General features: G+C 37.9%; 1 long non-coding RNA gene across 1 annotated transcript; it reads right to left on the bottom strand.

The window, feature by feature from the left end:
- Positions 1–9,614: 9,614 nt before the first annotated feature.
- On the bottom strand, positions 9,615–18,693 carry LOC150019386 (uncharacterized). Its single transcript, XR_016509249.1, has 2 exons — positions 18,381–18,693; positions 9,615–9,916 (listed from the first exon to the last, which is right to left on the bottom strand). It is a non-coding gene; the product is annotated as an uncharacterized LOC150019386 (long non-coding RNA).
- Between the last annotated feature and the right edge of the window lie 5,358 nt (positions 18,694–24,051).

The raw sequence follows: 24,051 nt of genomic DNA, 5'->3' as shown, positions 1-24,051 counted from the left end.
AGGAGTTACTTCTTTCTTTCTGCTGCATAGTATTTCATTGTGTAAATGTACTCATCCACTGACTCAACACCAAGAAGACAGACAACCCAATTAAAAAACAGGCAAAGTGCCCAAACACTTCTCCAAAGAGGACATACAGAGGGTTCATAGACATATGAAAGAATGCTCAACATCACTAGCCATCAGAGAGATGCAAATTAAAACCACAATGAGACACCACCTCACACCAGTCAGAATGGCCATCATCAACAAATCAACAAACAACAAGTGCTGACGAGGATGTGGAGAAACAGGAACCCTAGTGCACTGCTGGTGGGAATGCAGACTGGTGCAGCCACTGTGGAAAACAGTATAGAATGTCCTCAAAAAACTAAAAGCAGAACTACCCTTTGATCCAGTAATTCCACTGCTAGGATTATACTCGAAGAATCCTGAAACACTGATTCAAAAGAACCTATGAACCCCTATGTTCATAGCAGCGTTGTTTACAATAGCTAAGTGCTGGAAACATGCCTTCTTTCTTGAGGAGAGAAAAGAAGGCAGCTTCTCTTCTCTTCAAATGTAATCCAAACCTTACAGGTGAATTTTTTGTCATCATTTATGTGGTTAATTATAGTTTTTAATTACAGGTATTCCTGCTATAGTTTATAAACATATAGGAAGTTCACTTTTTCTTAGTTGTGGGTTTCCATCACATAACATTGTCTGACTAGTTCCAATGCTTCACTCTCAAATCTGATATAAAACATTAATTTTTTACTTTAAATTGCAGTTCTGTTGTTTTCCACCACCACAATGGGAATGGATGGTTAGATGAGGTTTAAACTCAAGAAAGGAATGGGGGTCCTTCAGGTAATTTTGATTTTAATCTATCTGAAGTGTTTTGTTTTGAATGATAGATTTACTTTGCTACCTGACTATCAATTCACCACAGGCCTTAAAAATATGCATTGTGAGAAATAAAGTTTAGGCTATTTAGCTCTATTTCTTCCCTGTGTGTTAGTTTATAAACAGGAAGTTTTAGCCAAACACAATTAAAATATATGTAAAGAAATAAGTGGTAAATTTTAATGACATGCTTTCCAGAAATAAGATTTTCTATAGTCATGTTCACATTATGTTTTCCTTCTCTGGAGTAATTCATGTATTTTATTACCATTCAATAAATTATTGGATGGTTTTAAGAAAGTCTACGTAAAATTGGGTGTACTAGTTGAAACATATTGTAAGTGCAAACTCTGCATGTAGTTTTGTGTTTAAATTTCCCATTGATTATTTTATGTAGGAGTAATCAGAGCCTTTGGCAGTAAATAGTTTGAGTGAAATAAAATATAGTTTCTCTGCAGGGAGAAAAAGTAAAGAGAAACTTATGCAGGTTTCACCTGGATTCCAGCAGGAACAACTAGATAAGAGGATATAGAATAAGGTTGACAAGAACATTATTTTCTTAATTAAATAAGAAAGAACCTCTCTTTGGCACAAATATAAATGAGAAGTATTTCCAAAATGACCCAGGGAAAGAGGAGGGAGGTTTTTGTTGTTATTATTGTTATTATTTTTAACTTTCTCAGGAAGAAATCCTCAGCAATACTTTAAACAGGGTCAGTCATTTAATAAACAGAATCCCTGCCAAGGTTCCTCCTGTGGGAGACAAGGGAATGTGTAACATAATCAGGGCTACCCTTTCCCTGGGTGGGCTAGTAGCACCTCATCTCCTCTAGCACATTGAAGTCATCCTTCCTATATGATGTCTTTGTGGCCTGAAGGTATTAATGTGTTTCTTTTCTTCAAACCAATAGTATATTCTTCACTTACTAATTCATATTATTTGTCATACGAATAATTTTCAGCTAGTAAAGCTGATGGTCGCTCTTTGGATGACCACCACTCTTTGACACTGCAGGAGGGTCTTGCTCTTGCTGCTCTTGCTCCTGGCATGGCCTCATGACATATTTGAATGTTAATTTTAGTGTTAATTTCAATCCAGATTACCTCTCCTTGTAGTCCAAACTGTGCCAGTTCTTTGTGCCCAGTGACTTGACTCCCCCTTCTCAATTTTGTCTGGGGAGGACTCTATTCTTGAAAAGTCCTGGGATAAGGTTGGTTTGCTGCCTACGGCCTGCAGCTACATCTGTCTTTTCAATGTTGGGAGGTCCACTTAGCCATAAGAGGTCTTTCCTTCTTATTCCTTGAAGTACACATTGACTTCCTTGGGTGATTCATCCTCCATGAGTGACTCCCTGGTATTTGTTTCACAAGGAAATAGAAAAGCAAAACATAGATGGAATCCTTATTGTGGCATCTGTATGTTGAACCAAATAAAAACCACCCCGTATCATCCATCCCATTGATGGATAAGCACCATCAGAGTCACTGAGTGAGATAACAGCAGGGACACTCTTCTCGATGAATCTGTGTGACCAGTTCATCCCAGAATTGTGCTGTGTACTACAGCCTTTGTGGTTCTGACCACTACCTAAATGTAATTCTTGCCTTTTAGTCTGTTTCCATGCCCATTAGGAAATATATATATAACCTTGCAACAGGACATTTTTATACAAGTGCCTGTCTTGGGCTCAAGCATCCAAGACAGAGACAGTTGAGTGACACATCTGGCACATCTCTTGGTGCACAGAGCCCAGATTCTGCCAGAGGAAGGTTGGGCAGCCTTTTTACATAGAAATTACATAGAAATAGTAGGGCTTCCTAGGCAGAAACCTCTTCCTTAAGATACTTTTCACTTAAAAGTTATTAAAGCTTGTAGGATGGACTAGGGTGATGCTGACCAACTTTGGATGTCAATCAAGTGCTTCGAAATGCTGATAAACAATATACCAAGAGGGTATGACTATGCGTCTAAATTAAACTAGTGAATAAGAAAATGTATGGAGGTAAGACTGGTTCTGGTCTATAAGGAGTTTGACTCAGAGCCTTTTGGAACCTATTATCATTTTGGAATGGCAGTTGGTATGTGAGTGAATCCAAAGAGTTGCACCTTTGGGGGTTGAAACCAGATTTGACATAGGGTAGTTATGAACATTTTCTGGAGCCAAGGTCTAAGTTGGAAGTTCCGGCAAAGATCAGAGTAGGTATCTCAGCTCAAGCCCACCTCCATGGGCTACCTTGACCCACTGCTATCCATAGTGATGAGAAAGGATGCCAGGGACTCCCAGAGTGTCATTCATTCAGGGGGCACCTTTGGGTTGTATTGGGCATAACTACCATATCTCCAGCATTAAAGACAAAACAACAATACAGAAGGAGATTCTGGAACAACTGGCATCAAGAGAGCAGTCATTACAGAGATCTCCAGCTTAAGAGAACATTTTCCTTTGGATCTAGGGACAAGATGAGAGCAAATAAAAGTGACCCTTTGGATAGAATAAGCATCATGAGACTAGTTGGAGAGACTGAGAAAAGCATTCAAAAATAGACCAGGAGACTTGGACTTGTATTTTGAAGTTTTACTGCAGAGTCACACTGTTGTATTTCAAGCTGGGGAAAAAGATGGTAACAATTACATATTCAAACTCATAGGATATATGCAAAATTTTATATTGTCGGTATTTCCAAAGTCATTAAATCTTTTTCAGAATCATGAGTATAAATGACTTTAAGGTGCTCAATATGAGACAAATGAGAATAATAGCCTCATCATAGGATCAAATCCTAAAGGTATAACTTCAGTGTACACAGTGAACAGAATATAAGCACTTCTCTCTTTCACTGTGTGATTTTCCTCAAACTGTTTAAACTTTCAAAAATTTCAAACTGTTTAAATTGAGTCTCAATTTCTTTATCTGTGTAATGGAGATGATCATATATGCTTTGCAGGGTTGCTCTAAGGGATGAAATAAGATAGTGTTTATTAACCTGAATTGCCCTGGCTGGTTTAGCTCAGTGGATTGAGCGTCGGCCTGCGAGCTAAGTGTCGCTGGTTCGATCTTCCAGTCAGGGTACATCAGAGAAGGAAAACTCTGACTCCAAAAAACCTCCGCTGCCTTGCGGCATACCTCTTCAGGGGAAAGGCTAAGGGAGTAAACCCCGACAGAAAATCCGGAGCCGGAGTCCCTAAGGCGGTTTGACGTTGTAGTCAACACCGGCAACTCCTGCGGCGCACCTGAACCCAAGCTGTATCGACTCCGTCTTTCCCTTGGACCCTTCAGCTGCGAAGAGAGGGGGGGTCTGCTGCATGGGCAACAGCAGACCCTCCATATTACCCTGCCCAGGCTCTGTAGCTTCAGCGTCATCGCAAGATGTCGATTCAACACGGGAGGAGACAGATACCATGTCACTCCCGAGTCGGACTGCACAGCCATTCTTGGCGGTGCAGATAGACTCTGAAGAAGCTACACCATCGTCTCTCGAGACGGACGGCTGCCGACGATTAACCTGAATAATAATACGTAACCAATAGGCTATTGTAATGTTTTCCAAATATTTTATTTATTTACTTTTAGAGAGGGGGGAAGAGAGGGAGAAATAGAGGGAGAGAAACATCAATGGGTGGTTGTCTCTTGTGTGCCCCCCAACCAGGGACCTGGCCCCCAACCCAGGTATATGCCCTGACTGGGAATCGAACCTGTGACCCTTTGGTTTGCAGACCAGTGCTCAATCCACTGAGCCACACTTGCCAGGGCTGTAATGTTTTTTTATGTGGACAAATTAATTCTTCAACTTGTCATTTCAATGGGGTTTAAATTTATACCATTGATGTAGCAGTTAAATAAGGCACTTATTTATTGGTGATATTTAAAAAATCCTTCCTGTTTTATTTAAAAAAAAAAAAAAGCTGCTCAAAGGAAAAAGAAAAACTGAACACGAGCTCCTTCTGTGATACCATTTCTCTCCAAATATCATGGCACCATGGTTGGTTTGGAGCAGTGTGTTGGCTTAAAAGTTAAATAGAGATACAACATGTTAAAGCACATATGCTAAGTAAACAAGTTGCTTTTATAACTCTCAAAAGCCCATGTGGCTAACAGCACAATGGAAAATTTTACAAGACAAATAACACATTTTAATAATTTTGCTTTTTAAAATTTAAGATTAAATTTACACATGAAGTAGCTTTTAAGCTACATTTCCAAATTCAAATGCAGAGAAGAAAATTAAAACAATTATTTGAAAAACAAACCTCTTAGGATAAGGGTATTCATGGTTCTCAGAACTGAGATGACCCTAAAATTGGCATCCATAAACTAGGTCATGGCATGAAGAGGGCTTAGCTTTAGTCTAGGGTTTTTTTTTTTTGTTTGTTTGTTTGTTTGTTTTTTGACAACTGAATTAAGCATTTGAAATACAGAACAGTGTATTTTTATTAATTGAGATATAGTAGTATTTTTCAAACATTTAATTAATGCACTTAAAATTAATTATAAAATTATGTTTCTGATAAAACATCTAAAACATGTAGATAAATAAAAATAAGAAAATAAAATCACCCATAATCCCATCAGTCAGAGATAATTACTTGGATATATTTGAGTCTTAAAAAATGCACTTATACCTACCTTCGTCAGTTTGGGCTATTATAACAAACTATCATTCCTTAAGTGAAGTAGTTATATTTTAAATTATATGAGAAACTGAAAATGTATTTGACTTGGAAGCTCAAATATTAGATCAAATTTGCAAGTTATGCTATTTAGAAAAGGGCTTGCTAGACTTCAAAACTCCATGAACTTACATTATGTCACATTATTCTTGTACTTTTCATCTAGAGATTAGGTAGGATTAAAAAGAATAAATGTAAATATTGTGATTCATTATCAGAGTCCTAGAATGGTGACTAGAAAGGGCCTTTCAAATTCTACTCCAACAGCTAATCAGTTCACACAGAGGAAGATGTTAAAACTTGGTGAGACAGTTTGGGGTAATAGAAAATCTTTAGACTTAGAACCTGGGTTCAAATTCTAATTCTGTCTCTTATCAAATGTAAATAAGATAATGCACTTAATCTCTTGGAGCTTTAGTTTTGCCAGCTCTCATACATGGTTAATATTAACTGGTTTGCTAGACTATTCAGAATTAGTTCCTTTTCTGTCCTTTAATTACTTACCGGAGGTCATTTAACTAGTTAATTAGAGCACTGGAGCCCTTACCCCCTGATTATTCATTATATGCTCTGTTTACTATATCCTGGCTCCTTTTCTAGCTAAGTATTTTGAAACATGGCATATTCAGTTACATCATTTTAATTAAAAATTGACTAGAATGAAGAAAAGATGTAGCAAATACTCAGTTGGCCCAATCTACTCTGTCAATGTTCTCCACCTGAAGACCACCAGGTACACACCTGTGACTGAACAAGTTGGATTTAGTACTGGTTGCAGAGAAGGAGGCCACACACCATGGGAAATGTGGGACATTTCAGTAGAAGGTATCTGAAAAGATTTATAAGATCAAGACTCAGGTGATTTGAGAAGATTTAAAGAAGTGGCTTTGCTCTAGATTGGCTGCTATTACATATAAGGTAGAAAAACTAAAGTGAGACTAAAGCTATAATTGGGAAGGAGTAGCAGGTCCCCATATTATCCAGGATATGGAGATGTTTAGAATTTTTGTGGTTTGCACAACGACCTTGTTTCTGTGCCTAGAGAAGATTATAGAGTTGCTTTGTTTCTCTCACTTCATCATGGTCACTGATGGGGACTCAGAAGTTTGTTTATGGTCAACAGGAGAACACCAAGTCCTCTTGTGAGGCCTGCACTGGCTCCTAGCTGTGTTAGGACAGTTTCTCAATGCCAGAAGCTACTTTTTGTTTTCTTTTCTATCTCCCTTCTCTCTTGCCACCTTTAAGACAACAGAGACCTTGGGACAAAATTCTGGCCAAAGTGACGCAAAGAAGTGTTTTCTGGGAGCTTCCTGATTAAGTCATTTACTTTCAGATATTGGTGACACCCCTTCTCACTGTCTCATCCTTCTTCTTCCCACTGGGAAGGGAGTATAGTTGTAGAAGCTGCAGCAACCTTTTTGTTAATTATTAGGGAACAGTTAATGAAATCTCAGTCTTTGGCATGATTTATCTGCTGAACCAGTCCAACATTGTTAATTCTGGGTTTCTTAGAGTGGGAAAAAATACTCCCCCCATTAAAAACAAAACAAAACAAAACAAAAACGATTCTGGTTAGGCTGTTTGTTACCTGTAGCTGAAAGCATTTCTAAAACATTAATTATTCATGTTCATTATTTACTGAATTAGACACTCTTCTGGCAGCCAAATGTTTTTATGGTGGCTCAGAACATAGTCCATTTGGAAATAGAACTTGGCAATACCCTATTTTTTTAAAAGAAAATTCAGCTTATGTTAGGTGGATAAATTATTGTTCTTTCTGTTTCATAAGGTTTGTTATTATTCCTTCATTCAGATGAAATAGCTTCTGTGGTTTCTGAAACCTGCATAGAAATGAAAGCTTTAGAAACCTTCCAGATTAAGTTCAGCAGAAAGAACTGTGGGCGCATTTTGGTAGACTTGATTATTCAAAGGGTGAATACAGCTGTCAACTTAATTGCTGGATAATTGTGACTTCACCATTGTAATTGCTGTGCTCAGAGAAATGGGTCCCTTTAGCCATTGTGATTTGTTAAACTTAACAATGCATTTGTTGGTTTTAATGCTTATTGAATCAGAAATAGAAAGAACTGTTCTTCTGGAGGATAATTCCCTGATTACCATGTACCACTGTGGTTAGTAGGTTAGGCTCTTTGGTGCAGAATCAATGTCCCTGGAAAACTGATAATATGTTGGGAGGTGAGAATGAGAACTATAGTTAATTACTATTAACATTTAGTGGGCAGAAAGACTAAACCACAGGGCCAGAAGGAATCCAATGTCTGTGAGACGTAGAGTGAAGTTCTTAATGAATGATTACTAAAAACTTCATGGAGTGACAGCTAGTATTTGTATATTGAAAAATATGAGCTTATAATCAGAATAAACTTCATTCTATCTACCAGCTGGTAATTATTCTATAGGTGTTTCTTCTCTCTCCCTTCACCTTATACATAGTAGGTGGAAAATAGTTGTTCAAGAAGTGGTTGAAAATGTATTAAAATATGGCTCTGCAGAATGGTTCTACAATAGTTACAATAAGAATTTACCAAAATATTTTCTTTAAGCAATTAATTACTTAGCAGATCACAATTTGTATATCACAGCTATATTACTGAGTAAAACACATTAATCTTCACTGTGGTGGACACAAAATATCCAGATGCAGGGAAATTTAATAATTGATGAAAGAGAGTCTTGACCATTCAATTAAATAGAATGTGAATCTTGCATGGAGTGCTTGACCATACTAGGAAAATATGTCAGACTGGTGTCTCTTAATTTTCTAGGAAAAACTAAATAGGAAATTACAACAAAATATTTTCATAAAATAAATTTAATGTTCTACACTCAAAATGTTTATAAAAGGACTGATCCTATTCTCCCCCAGGTATTATAGGCAGATGGAATAAATCCATCCAAATGAAATGGTTCCTATAAATGTTGTCTTCTGGGGGAGTTATTTGTTGCAGTTATGTGTTGAACTTATAGGAACTACACACCTTCACAACTTTTTAGTAAACTGCAGAAATATTCAAAAAGAGGAGCATGTAGAATCCTAGTGTTGTAGCATCCGTATTCAGTCTGATTGTCATCATGTGGGATTCGCAGTTTCCCTGCATCCCCTGTTTCTGCAGAAAGAGATGCCCTTTGAATGAATAGGCACTCTATGCTGGGAAAAGTTTGGCAAAAGAAATTCAGACACTCATCTCTTTTTCTGATTTAGGGGTTTTCATAGTAGTGTCAATATTCATGCAGAATTAAGTTCTGATGAAGTACACGTTTTGAAGAACTTATTTTGAGAGAATAAATGAATGCATGAATGAATGAACTCTCAGCCTTTATTTAAAATTAAATTCACTAGGAAGTTCTCTCTGAATCTGTTGAAAGCCATGATGAAAGCAGAGAAAGGGGCAGTTGCAATTCAGTGTTATAAGTACCAGACTGGATGTATAAACATTTCAATAAGAAATGGCGGAGGGAGTCCAGGGGAGTGACCTTATTTTCAGGATTGACATGATGTTACTGTTAAAGAAGAAGCAGGAGTGCTCCAGGTGCACAAGGAATAGGGAGAGTGGAACAGCTTCATACTACATCCAGAGATGTTCCCCAATGGGCCATGGGATACTGTGAAATCTTAGTAGTTCAATGAGTACATTATATTAAGACTCATGGGCTTTTTATTTTCTTTTTCCAGTAGAGTGAAATGTCAAGAAATGAGTCAGGCAGGTTGCTCAGAGTTAGGTCATGCAGGCACTGAATGAAATGCTAAAGAGTTTAGATGATGTCCTCTAGTGATGATACCCCAAGCTTCACTGAAGCAGCAGCCACTCAGTCTGCCTTACTCGGTGGCAATCCTGATGACTGGGAGAGGGCCTCACATATAGGTGCTTAATGCACATTAACTAGGGGAACGAATGAGGAGCCATTAAAATATTTTGAGAAAAGGAGCCCCCAATTAAGATTTAAATTTTGGGAATATCACTGGCAGGGTGAGAACCTGGAAGAGAAGGGTGTATTTATTTTCTATAGATGCTGAAACAAATTACCACAAACTTAGTGGCTTATCACTACAAAGAGTTATCATCTTACAGGTCTTTGGGTCAGAAGTCCAATGTGGGTCTCACTGGATTAAAATCAAGGTGTTGAAAGCGCTGTCTCCTTCATGGAGGCTCTGGAGGAGAATCCATTCCCTTGCCATCCTCAACTTGGAGGCTGCCTGCATTCTTGGCTCATGGGCCCTTCCTCCAGCTTCCTTCAGCCACACTGTATCTTGGACCTTTCTTCCGTCTTCACATCTCTCTTTGACTACGGTCCAGGAAGGTTCTCTTTTAGGGGTTCATGTGATTAGGTTGAGCCCACCTGGATAATTTAAAATAATATCCCCATCAGGTTAACCTTAACCACATGTGAAAAAGTCCCTTTAGCCATGTAAAATAAAATAATCCTAAATTCTAGGGAATAGGAGGCCCTTATTTGGTCTACCGAAAGGGGTGTGAAGGTACTTCACAGTACTCAATATATGAAACTAGTCAGAAAGGCTATTGTTAGACTATGACAGGGATAAAGCTAGTTCACTAAATCACTTTTGCTTTTCCTCTTTGGCAAAAAAGATAGACTATGTTTTGCACCTTCTTTATATGTAGTTGCGATCACTGTGACTAAGTTCTGGCCAACAGGAGTGCTATATGGCTTCTCTAGGCTCTGGCTGCCAGTGGAGGGATTGAGTAGTGAGGCCCTGAGGGAGGGCGACTCTCTCTAGCTAGAAGCAGCTGGATTCCTTTGTGAGCAAACATCCCTACCAAAGCACAGGCACCATGATTTGCATAAGAAATAAAATTTTATTGTGTTAGCCTCTGAAACTTGAGAAATGTTTGCCATAGGAGATAGCCTATCCTGACTAACATTGAAATTTGTACCTAGCAGTGGGGTGCTGCTGTGGGAGCAACAATGAATGTGGCGCTGGCAGTGTTTGGCCAGCGGGTGGGAGGTGAGTAGCCTAACATTAAGGGCTTGCAATAGAGTAACACATGTTATGAAAGGGAAAAGCTGTGGATACGCTTTTGTCTGCAGTAAGTTGGAAGGCAGGACTCATGCCTAAAATTCTTATAGCTTTAGGACAGTGATTCTTAACCCTGGCTACATATTAAGACTCACTTGGAGAATTTTATAAACCGTCTGTGCTCAGATGCCACTCCCAGAGATTCTGAATTAATTGCTCTGTAAGTATGTGGTGCCAATTTTCCAGATGATTCTAATGTGCAGCTAGGCTTAAGAATTAAAGCTCTAGGTCAGAAGCCAGATAACTTTATCTGTAAAGGCCAAAACAGTAAATATTTGGGGCTTTGGGAGCAATATCATCTCTGTATTCAATTCTGCTGTTTTAGCATAAAAGCAGCTATGACAATATTTAAACAAATGGATGTGTCTGTTTTCCAACAACACTTTATTTACAAAACAGGCAAGGAACTAGGTAGTACCTGTGGGCCATAATTAGCTGATCCCTTCACTAGGACAGAGATTCTCAAAACAATTTCTTCTCAGGGCTTCTTTACTCTGTTAAAAAACTTTTAAAGATCACAAAAAAGTTTGTTTATGTGTTATATCTAGCAAGAATGACCACATTAAAATTAAAACAGAAGTTAAAATATTAATGTATTAAAAATAACTATAAATCTATTATGCTAACATAAGTAACATATTTTATAATGGTATTTTCAAAATTAGTAAAAATAATAGTATTATTTTACATTTTTTTGTAAAACTCTAGTGTATTGCTTAATAGAAGACGTCTGGAGTCTCATCTGCTTTTTCATTCACTCTGTTGTGAGACGTTTTGGTGAATGTATATGAAGAAAATCTGGCCTCACACAGATGTGTGGATATTTCTTGTTGGAAGACTAATCTTCTTTTGAAGAAATATTTTAATAGCCTTTTCAGATAGTTGTAGATATTTTTGGTACTACATAATTTTTAAAAAAGTTGGTTGCAGCATCAAATCTGAAACCATGTCAATGAACTTTCCACATGCTATTACATAAAAAATCCATTGGTTTACTTGCACTTAAAAGGATGTGTAACCTATACATGATTTTGTAATATCTTATAAAGTTTACTTTGAAAATATTGTTTCATTGAGTTATATCACTGGCACACTTCATTATATAATATTTTTTAAAAAATAAAATTTGTTAATATAACCACTGAGTTCTTCAGAAAAGTCTTTAAGAATTAAGAAGCTGTCAAGCTCATGGTGCTATATGCAAATTTTCAAAAATTCTAATTTTAATTTGAAAACTAATATTATATCATTGCCAAAGAATACTGTCAGATTGTTTGCCTTCAGACGACAGGCTCACATTCAAAAAGAAAAAACAACAACTGCCAAATACCCAAGTCTGAAATCCATATTTTATTTTTCCTTTTCTTTTTTTAGTTGAATTTATTGGGGTCACATTAGTTAATAAAACCATACAGGTTTCAAGTGTACAACTCAATAAAATATCATCTGCACACTCTACTGTGCATTCATCACCCAAAGTCAAGTCTCTGTTCCCATTTATGTCCTCTTTTGTCCGCCTCCCCTTTTCCCTACCCCTTTTCCCTCTGTGCCCATTACCACACTGTTGACCCAGACAACAGAAAACCATATTTTGTTTATCACTTGTTCTCTCAAGTAAAAATGGCATTCTATAAAAGACAGATGAGTTCAGTTTGCAACTCAAACAATTGCATATTGCTTTTTCTTCAGAGAACCATTGTATTTTGGTAGGCAGCAGAAATGTTTTGTGTTCTTTCCTTTTGGTCACACAGAATATGTAAAAGACATGTACTCAAGAGTTGAGATTTATAAAGTAAATGATTTTTACTGTTTCATCAAGGGCATCCTTAAGCCAAACTGGCTTTTTAAAAAAATGTAAGTACATGGCAGCAAATATGACACAATGTCCAATTATACAATGACATGGTTTAGTAACATTGCCTTGATTTGTGCTGAAGCACCAAGCGCTTTACCCACCTTTGTTTTTGTAGCATCAGTGCAGATGTTACCATGGGGAAAAGGCAAATAACCTCCCAATTATTATGAAACTATTTTTGATCTTGTGGGCCCGCAAAACAGGTCTTTGAGAGTCTCAGGGCTGTGCCAACCACACTTCAAGAACTGCGGCTTTTGGAGAAGTGTTTTAGAAGAATTAGAGTGTTAGCATGTAATAGCTGTCATTGGCTTCCTTTGGTCAGGTGTTTCAAAAAAGAAACACACTCAGAAATACCTGGCCAGTTTTCAAGCTGAATAAAAACAATAAGGAGAGTCCAAAAACTTGGGGTGAAAACTGGATGGAAAGCCATCTGCTTCCAGATTCCCAGTAGATACACAAAGGGTCAGTAAAACTCCTTAGGTAGACAATATAACTTTGTTCTATGGTGAAGATCAGATTATAATGGTGTGGCCTTCTGATAAGAAACAATGATCAACTAACTGTAGCAACTTAGCAGCAGTTATGGACAGAAGAGGGGAGGATGAAGGGAAAGGAAATACCTGAGAATTATAATAGGTGGAAGCAAAAACAACAGACGTCTACCAAGCTTTTGAAGAACTTGTGATGTCAAGAATTCCAAAATAGACTAAAAATACTTTTGGCTGAGCTGTAATATCACTTTTGGGCTTGCAAACTTTTGGTACCATTCATTTCAGCTGTGCCCAAAAGGAATAAATAGTAAGAACTCCTAAGCTGAGGGCCAGGGAGGAAAGGGACAAGAGAATTACTCCCAGAGAGCAGAATTAAAGTTTAATCAAAATAACTCATTCTCTCTCAGGGTAGGGGACTTTTTGAGGCCTTCCAAGCAGGATTTCAGAATTGCAATGGGTTAGTGAACACTCTTTGTCTGTCATTATTAGCTTTTTTTGAATAGTAGTTTTAATTGAATTTATTCCCCCTCTGCTCCCACTGCTCCATCTGCTCCCACAGAGGTCTGTCCGGAAAAAGCTCAGCCATTGTTGATATAATGAGAACAGTTTGTGCAACATCGATGTAACCTGGCAGCCAGAGAGAATGGACTGGAATGTGCATGCATGAACAATGTTGACTTCACTGTACTACTCAGTAAGGGCAGTAGACGCCATTGAGGGAACATGTGTACTGTGTGGCTGTCACATTGAAAATGAGAACAATGAATCTGCATCAAATTTTGCATTAAGCTTGAATATTCCTCAGCAGAAACTATTCAGGTGACTCAGAAAGCCACAGTTGTGGACAACTGGTGACCGGCAACTTCATCACCACAGTGCACCTGCTCATGCATTGTGTCTTGTTCAGAGTTTTTGGCGAAACATCAAATCACCCAGGTGACTCAGCCCCCATAGAGCCCAGATTTGGTGCCTTGTGACTTCTGGCTTTTCCAAAAACTAAAATCACCTCTGAAAGGGATCTATTTTATACCATCAATGAGATTCAGGAAAATACAACAGGGTGGCTGATGGCGATTGGAATTGTGTGAGGTCCCAAGGTGCCTACTTGAAGGGGACTGAGGCATCATTGTCCTCTATATAATGTTTATTGTATCTTGTATTTCATTCAATAAATGTCTCTATTTTTCATATTACATGGCTGGAAACCCTCTGGACAGATCTCGAATAGACTAAGCCCTAAACAAGACTCTACCTTCTCTGTTCTCACCTGCCTGCCAGTTATAAAGGTCTGGTAGAGGAGGTGGTGGCAATAGATAGAAGGATACTGGTTACCTGAAGGGAGCAGATCCTGCCCAACAACTTGCACATGAGCAGGGAAAAAAATATTTATTGTGCTAAACCAGCGAGATTTTTGTTACCACATCTGTTAAAAATGTTTTGTAATGACTTTGCAACTACTCTGAATAGCATAGAAGCTATTTCATTGACCTAAACATAAGGATTTAAACTAAGGCACTATTTAAAAAGAAATAGTTTAAGGGAAAAACCAATAAGCTTTTATAGACTTGGGGAATATGAGAGAAAATAAGGGAGATTGAAGAGTCTGGGGTGAGTTCTAGATTTCTGTCCTGGTTGATGTGGGTAAAAGTTTTGAATGGTACTAATAGAACAATTCAGTGAAGTCCAAAATGTAGTAGCAGTGTGGGAGCTAAGAGCTCAAGAGAGAGATCTGGAAAGGAGGCACATATAGGGCAATTATACACACACACACACACACACACACACACACACACATATATATATATATATATATATATATATATATATATGTTGGTTGAAGCTATGGGAAGGAGTGGTGGTGGATGGAATTTGTTGGGAAGACAGTTTAGAGGGAGAAGAACAAAGAGGCCATTTAATTAACAGCAGAGAGACTAGAGTTTGCAAAAGAGAGTAATAATAACCTCCAGAAAATAAGAAAAATGACAGAGAAGAGTAGGCCACAGAAACCAAGTAAGAAAATAGTTTGAAGAATCATGAAGTGGTAAATAGTCAAATATTGCAAAGAGATAAAACATAATAAGAGCTAACTATTTATTCGATTTTAAAATTAAGAGGGTTATTGGTGACCTTCATGAACATAATTTGATGGAGCATTGATGTAAAATTCAGATCACTGTAGAATAAATGCCTTAAAATTTTATGAATGAAAAAAAGAAAGAAAGAAAGAACAGACTGAAGGTGTTAAATCTTGACCAAGGTCCATGTTGGAGGTTGGCTTTGAAATCTTGCCTATTCAATACTACAACCCAGGCTCCTCCGCAATTCCATACTGAATCTGGAAAGTGCACTTAACTAACACGCTGATTGATGATAGTGTTGATAAAGCAGGATAAAAGAGAAGGCTTATAAAAATCATAAAGATTAATATTTATTTTCAGAGAGAAATGTGTAGAGAGGTTACTAATTTTCTAAAATATTTTCTGAGAGAGGATTCTTGCTTCTTCATTTCTTTCCTCCCCACTTTCTGTTTCTTAAACCAATTCTTCTCATTTTATTGGCAACCAGGAGTTAAATTTTATAATATGAATGGTTGTATCAGTGTTAGATTGTTTCAAGTAACGTACTTTTGGTTTTAGAATACAGGGTGTATCAGTCTGTTAAAATGATGTTTAAGTAATGACTAATATAACTTTTTTTCTCTAAAGTCTTATAAAACTTAATTACTAAAATCAAAGGCTATGAGAGTTTAATAGCCACCTTCACCTTTACCAAATGCCATGGTTGTAATTCAGTTTTAAAATATAAATCCTAAACCAGCCCAAAATAGAGCCAAATGTTTTTAGGAGATTAAACATGATTTTTTCTTTACTAAATATAATGAAAAAACTTAAATGCTGTCCTAGAACACTAGTTCAAAATAAGCTCCTTAGCAAAATAAACAAGACATGAATCAACTTGAAGAAGCACTTATTCTTGAAAGCCAGGGTAACTGTAAGTCTTGTGTAAGAAATCTCACTTTTTTAATTTATAAAAGGAAATTTTGTATGAAATAAAGAAAAGTAATTGACATTACTTGAATCTATTATTCATTAAATTTTACTATTTTTCTACAAAGGAAATTTTCTTGACATGTCCTGATTTCCTAATCTGGGATGCTTGCTAAATAAAATATTTTCATTAAGATGTGTTATTTTTAGTAATAAAGGGTCTTCCAACTCAGAACATTCAGCTTGGAGTATACATAAAGTCAAGAATAAATACCATCAGCATTTCAGCATTATTAAACATAAACCTTGATGTTGCCTCACTTCAGCTGCAATTTTTGCTAGTATGATTCATCATTGTTTATCCCCTTTCCATTTCTATAGCAACTATGTCTATGGAATTTATGCTTTTGAATAAAGTGCTCCAGTAGAAGAGACAAGAAACATTTGTAATTTTTTGAAGGTTATGTTGTAATGATGAGGAATTAAGAAATAATCTGCCTTTATGCAAAACAATAAAAAATGTTTGCATATACACGTTTGATGCATGTCCCACTTTAAAAACATTAAGCCTCATCTGATTACCTACATTCTCTTAAAACAGAGTGGCAGATGATAATCTTCTCTTAAAAATTAGTTAATTAGGAGGAAGAAATTGAAAAAGAAAGAAGAAACACCCCTCTCCAACATAAAAAATCTGTTATTTTTAAATTGTGCATGTGGATTTTTATAAATATAAATATACATAGAAAATGTAGCTATCATATACCAATTACACATGTTACATAGGAGATAGGGAAGTGGGTATGCTCCACATTTTAAGGGGTACTATTTTGCAATGCACATTGCCACATAAGAAATTTAAAACAAACAAAATTTATGAAAAATCAAAACTAAACTAAGTTTATTTTTTTTCCAAACTAAACTTTTTAGCAACATTAAAACATCTTATTTGGTTGTTCTCATCAAGACAAATTCATCTTATTCTAACAATTAGTTCTGAAAATTCCCAAACTTTCTGCTTATGGAATTGAATATCTGACTTTAAGAGGTGTAAAATTCTAGTGAATATTTTTTAGGATCAATTATATACTGGAAGGATAGGATTACAATTTCTGAAACTTTTTATCAGATATCAAGACTGTTCAACACACTTTTTAAAGACAATGGAAGTAGAAAAATTTCATATTGATATTGTTATGCATTTCTGAAATTTTAAAACATAAACATTTTAATTTTGTATGCAGTTAAAACAATAAGGCTAAAACTTTGGTTTCTTAAATTAGAATACTTTTCTTTTATGGTATTAGTTACATGTAATAAAAGCAAGTAAAAAATGTGTGGTAATTTTATAATACTACTTTTTTCACTCATTCATTGAATAGGTATGACTTAATTTACTCTGTGACAAGGTATTATACCTTACCTATATTTTTGGATGTATAACAAAGGTTAACCATCCTATTCCTCCTAGAACATAAGGAGTAATTCTTACTGTCACTCTGAAATAAGACTGCTTAGAGTGCATACTGAGTAAAAGAAAAAAAAAGCAAACAAAACAAAACAAAAAAACAAGAAATTTATGCCAGTGAATTACAAACACTACTATTTAACTGGGCTGGGACCAAAGGTTGTTAGTGCTATTGGCCACAGCTATCTGAAAAAAAAACCCAAAATGTCAAGCTGACCTCTTAATGGTTACCGGTGAATACCAAAGTTCAACAGTTTGTTCTGGATGCAAAACATCAAAACATGGGAACATTTGCCCAATTCTCTTAGTTAGAGCTTTTTCTTCCATTAGCATAGTTTAGAAAAGTGATTAAAGTGGGATTTGCTCTGTACATTCATGGTTCTATTTTTGTCATTATATTAAACAAATGATAGCACTCCATATTTTGAATGTGTTCTCTTAAGTTCATATGGGGCAAGAGCTGCATTATTGTAGTTACTTACGAATCATTGTTGATAGCAAGAATACGAATATTGTAAATTCAGAACGAGAGAGAAAACAAATATGATCATTCTGGGCTGTGATGCGCTTGCTCTGTGAAAGACAGAAATGGGTGATATGAATGATAGCAACCCAGCAGGAGGAGGGTGGGAACAGGGCCCAAAGGACCTCTCTGGGGAAGTAACATATAAATTGTGGTCTAAAGGATGAGGAATTGGGCGAAGAAGCAGGGAAACAGTCCTGCAGGTAGAGAGAATTGGAAGTGTCGTAACTGAAAGTGTAGTAATCTGAGGAGCATGGAGCTTATCGGTTAAGAACAGGGAGGAGGGTAGCTTAAATTTCCTTAGAAAGAACTTTTCTGATTTAAATTATTTCATACCCAAAGTACCCTGTGAATCAAGCAGGACAGCCTCAGTTACACAACACTAACCAACAGTGCCCAGCCTCAGCCCCCGTAAACAACCAGATTTATTTCTCACTCACTCTATATGTCATTGCAGTCTGGCTAGGTGCTCTGCTCTGCGTCCTCTTCACGCCAAGACCCACACTGATGGAGCAGTCTCCAACTGGAACCCAGAGGTCACGGTGGCAGAGTAAAAAGAGAAAGCGTAGCACGTAGCGTGCAGGCTCTTAAACCTTGCACACACATGACTTCCACTCACATTTCATTGGCCAATGTAGTGACTAATCTCAAGTCCGCAAGGAAGTGTAACTCTCACCAGTGCCTGGAAGAGGAGAAACACTGTAAGTATTGATGAGCGGCAGTCATATCTCCTATGAAGGTCAGTGACCAAGAACAACTTGGAATTGCAGGTACAATGTGTGTGTGTGTACGTGTACACCTTTTCTGTGTCTCCAGGGAAAAGGTCCATTGCTTTAATCAGATTCTCACAGGGATCTGTGACACAACAATGATTAAAAACCACTGGACCAGTTGAAAACTGTCATGTAAACAGATAATTGCTCTACAAGGCAATTTGCAGCATGAGTGAGAGGCTGAAATGATTAAAGAATTATCTGTGCATGCATATGTGTGTGCAGGTGCATGTGTGGTGATAAGGAAAACATTGAGCAAATCTGCAGACCAAAGGGTAGAAGCCAGAGGACAGAGCGTGATGGATTAAAGACACATGGGTGAAAAAAGTGACCGATGTAAGGAGATCCCAGAAGATGCCTGAGGAGATGCTGTTCAATAGTCTCTAGAAGTGGTAACTCTGGGGCTAGAAGAGATCATTTTTCTTTGGCAGGAGGAGGGAAGGAAAAAGATAGGTGTCACCCTGGGTCAGGCTGCCGGTCGAGGGGAAGGAGAGGTCCCCTATGTTTTCTGGGATATATGGACAAGGACATCTACTTAAAATGAGGGGATATCAAGCATGTTGATAGTTTGGAACAGCTGTAAGGGAAATCTGAAACAGAGCTGACTGGGGCAAACAGAAAGATTGCCAGTTAGCATGGAGGGTCCAGCTGATGATGAGAGCATAGACTTGTCACAATGCCAGTAAACAGATTTAGGGGCTTTTTCCTTCTCCATGCTCAGCTGCCAGGAAGCGAGGGCCAAGGAAGTTACAGTCGGGCTGCTTCGGGGCTGGATATTGGCAGAATAGGTGCAGCAGCATATTTTGCTGCTAATATAAACTTCAAGAATCTCTGAACAGGGAAAAAGACCCAATTTGGCCTTTTATTAAAAAACAAACAAACAAACGAGTCATCAGTAACAGTGAGAAGCAGCCTTGTACCTTTCTGAGTTGCAGTTCTTGCTCCCTGCACAATTTGGCTTTGTTCTCAGCTCATAAGTAGCATAGCTTATTTCTTTCCTTATTGTTTAAATAAAATTAATCATGCCAAGTCACCTAAAATTTTATGTGTTCTTAATATCCTCTTTCTCTGCTAGTGAAATCTCACAGAACAAAGGTAAAAGGAAAAAAAAAATTAAGGTAAAAAAATATAATTACAACCTCAGAGACAGGATTGCTTAACTAAGCATCTTGCTATTAATTAGTATGTCATAAATTTTGCTGCCTTGAGTGATGCTAAGATACTGTACTTAGAGAAGCCATTAAATGAAGACAAAAGAAAAACATCTGTAGTAGTTTAGCTCAGTGCAGACTGCAGTCTGAAATTGCATTGCATTACATTTCTCTTTTCCCAGTAGCCTGCCAAATCCCTGTGTTTGCCTGATTTCGATGAGGTTACAACATAAGCAGTTGGTAAAAGTGCTGTTGCTGTTCATCAAGGCTGCATATACATACTGAAGGCAAACACAGCCATAATAATAATAATAATTCTGGTTTCCTGAATGACTTTTCTTGAAGTCTGTCATTTTATTTTCCATTTCCTCAGAATGGAGGTTTTATCTCTTAAGTACCTATTGATGACTGACAGGTGAGGTGAGCAAGCCAAGTCTATCATTTAGAATTATGTTTGAGGCTGAAATTAAATGTGACTTTTCACATCCTTCGTCAACAGAAAGAAGTTAGCAGGAGGCATGAGAGTTAAACAGAGATTGTTGCTGCAAATGGCTCATTCCCAGAAGCCCCTCTCAGAATTTCAGTTGCTGATAACTCGCAGGTTTTATCTCCAGGAACTAAGATAAGTTTTTCTTCACTTCTGGCCTGCCAACTTGTAGGCTGTCTCCAGCTGAGGTGATGCTGCCAGAATGAATAACTGGAGAATGCAGTCAACTCTCTATTTATTTGGAAGTATGGTAATTTGAGGGAAAATTAAAATCGTCAGTTTTTCATTGCACCCTACAGCTCTCAATGCTGGTTATCTCATGAGACCGCATGAATATACTTCTGCATAAAATTGTGTAAGCGAACGGAGAAGCCAGGAAGAAAAGGGGGAATTAGTTATCTTGCCAAAGGCCACAAAGCATGTTTGGGACAGGACTGGGCACCTGAATCCCCTGGCTGATCCAACTGACGTCTTCCTGCTCTAGCCCTGGACAGGGAGCATGTGGAAGCTGAGATCACAAAGTTATGCAAGGGGCAAGGGCAATAAAATTTAAGTACACAAACATTGACCTGTGACAGGCTGTTTCAGAGTCCCAGGGACTGTGAGCACTGAGGACCAAGGGTATCAGTTCATCTTTGCATTCCAGGCTCCAAGCTCAGTGCCTGGTACATCAGTAGATACCCAGTCAATGGTGAATAAATTCTGTTGAGTAAATTCAGAGCCTTTAAAAATGTAAACCACATAATCCCATTTCTCTGATTAAAATGCTGCAATGGCTCCTCACTTCCATCAGAGTGAAAATCTAAGCAATCTGGTCTTCACTAACAAATGCATTTCCTACCCTCCCTTCCCCATCCTCTTCTCCACAATCTCCTTTGGCTTCTTCTCCACAGGAAGTGGCTCCCTTTTCACTGGCTGTTCTTTATGCCTGGACCCTGGCTCTGCATACATAAAAGGCCACCTCCCTTACTACACTTAAGACTTTGCCCAAATGTCACTTTTTCTAAAAGCATATTCCCACAGCCCCTTTAAATATTGCAGCCCTTTGCTCAGCCCCTGCCCACTCATATCCTGCTCCATTTTTTTCATTAACATATATCACCTTCTAACTCTAATTTACTATTTTGTTTACTTACTTTTTATGTGGATGTTTTGTTGGCTGTCTTCCTTTTGCTAGAATGTTAACCTACAGGTGTGAGGATTTTTGTCTTTTTTGTTCACTGGTATCACTAGTACTTCAACACACTGAGGATGTTTTGTAAATAACTTGAATGAATAAATTAATAAAACTGGATTAGGAAAACAAGTGGATGTGTGAGGTAGAAAGTACAAGGGATCCATGTTAAAGAGAGGTGTAAAGGTGAATGGACCATAAGTCCTCGTAGGTTTATGGAGGTGAGCACTCGTTTTCATAAGCCAGAAAGCTCTTGTAACTCAAGATAAACTTGGCCAACTATCAGAGTCAAAGCTACTGACATTCAACCCTATTAACTGTCAAGCTCTCCTGTTAACAATGTGTAACAGTTCAATCCTTGATGAATTCAGACAAAGAGCACGTGTGTGAATTGGATTGAGGCCTCTGCATTAGAATTTCTTGGTAAGTATTAAGGCTCCTGAGCCTTATCCAGATTGATGAATAATCTCTAAGGATAAGATCCCCAGGCAATTTGAATGCATGCTAAAATTTGAGAATTACTAGTGTATAGAAAATCTATAGAAAACAATGGGATTATAGCAGAAGAGAATCTCTCTGACTGTAGTATGATTATTCCACAGGATGTTAATAAGATTGTAGTTTTCTAAAAAAATTTTCCTTGAATTAATAGATTAGGATAACACTGAGTTAATTATATATATATATATGTATAAATATATATATACATGTGTGTGTGTATATATATATATATATATATGACAGGAGTTCTCAGAATCTTTGATTAGCTGACATGATTGTGAATTCTCAACAGTAGGATATAGTATGTAGCAACCCAGTTTACTTTGTCATGAGTACGTTTTTTTTTTTTTTTTTTTTTTTTAAGGCTCCTCTTTTTAACTTTTGGAGGAGAGGTTTATCTTTAAAGAGAAAGTCTGGGCATTTCTATTATAGATAATATCTAAGATTTATTCCTAATCCTAACAATTTATAATTTTTTAAATTCTATTTTCTTTCTTGTTACCTCCCCTCAGTTTGTAATCTAACTGGGGCTTTCTACAACCCTGAGAAAGAGGTATGAGAATAGTATATCTGTATTTCATGGTTTCCAGGACTCACCCTTGCAAATGGAAAAGGTCTTTTGTAGTGTGTGTGTGTGTGTGTGTGTGTGTGTGAGACAGAGGGGGGTGGGGAGAGAGAGGAGTTCAGAGAGCGTAGACAGAACAGTGTACCTGAAGAGGTGGGTTTGCTTGTTAAAGTCAAATTTGGTAGATTAGCGAGAGTTCTGTCTTTTGTGTGAGGCATTATGTGTTAGTGGGATGCACACATATAAATATCTCACTGGTTATAAGTACACATAAGGTAGGCTCTCCCGTATTGATTGCCGCTAATCTATTCCTTATGTCACTTTCCATTCCTTTTGCGTGGCCCCTGGAAACAAGATAGGTATGTGCCTGGAATAAATAGCCTTCTCCCTGTTTGAAGGGCATCGAGGTCTACAGCGCATTACATCCTTCTGTGTAATGGAAGAACCCACACATGGGCAATCGCTGTCTACAGACGTAATGAACCAAGTGGGAGGTAACGAGAAGTGACTGTCACGCCATCTCTAGGGCCCCGTTCCTCCCGCCACACATTTACACTGTGACCCTAGAGAAACCGAGAAGACGGTAACATTCTCTCGCTTCCTAATGGTCTTAAAATCAGCCCCAGCTCACCAGGGGGAGCTGAAATGCAGCATGATTCACTTGACAGTCCAGAGGATGTCCAAGGAAATCTATGATAATAATATGGGAGACAGTTCTCTACACAATCATACGCTGTTTCCTCTGTGCTGACTTGGCCTCTTGCCTGAAAGATGCCACGGATTAAGACAGTCCTTTCCCACTTTCCCCTGGCATGAGTTTTGGGGTGAGAACCGTTACTTCTTTCATAACAGGAGAGTTTAGGGAGCAGGCTGGTGGGCAGAGCTACATTTCTGTTAGAGGAAGACATGCAGAAGCTTTACCAAAAAGAATGCTCTTTTGAATAATGATGATAAATTCAGGGATAACCCCTGGATGCTATGTTGTCTCACCAATTTGACTTCCAAGTTCTATTTCACTGAGAGCATAGATGGGGGTGATCACTTCCACGGACTTATTCTTGTGCTGGAAGGGAGACGGCTGGGCTGCAGAAAAGGTAGTGGGTTGCCTGCTGAGCCAACTTGTCGAGAGCATATAGAAAGTGCAGAAAGGTGGAAGCTTTTTAAAATTCTTTTCATTGTCTTCATTTTGCTCTTATAGCTGAGGCTTGCCCATTCTCGGAGGGAAGTCTGCCAACCGCCTGCTGAATAGTGAATGGGAACACGCTGGGCTGCTGTGTTGCTTGGCAAAGAGTCGCAGTGCAGGCTGGCTGCTGGCTGTGCGACAACATCTTCCACTCCTCTGCGCCTTGGCCTGCGGGAAGCCCCCAGGTGGCATTAGGGAGAATTAGCGTGTAAATCACAGGGCTTGCTAATTTCTCACCACTTCATTAGCTGACAGTTCCATGAAAGCCCTTCCTGCC

The sequence above is a fragment of the Furipterus horrens genome, unplaced genomic scaffold (assembly GCF_987537825.1).
Source record: "Furipterus horrens unplaced genomic scaffold, mFurHor1.1.pri manual_scaffold_2, whole genome shotgun sequence".
Taxonomy (NCBI): Eukaryota; Metazoa; Chordata; class Mammalia; order Chiroptera; family Furipteridae; genus Furipterus; species Furipterus horrens.
The sequence above is the reverse complement of the archived record's forward strand: the minus strand, read 5'-3'. Positions and strand labels throughout refer to the sequence as shown.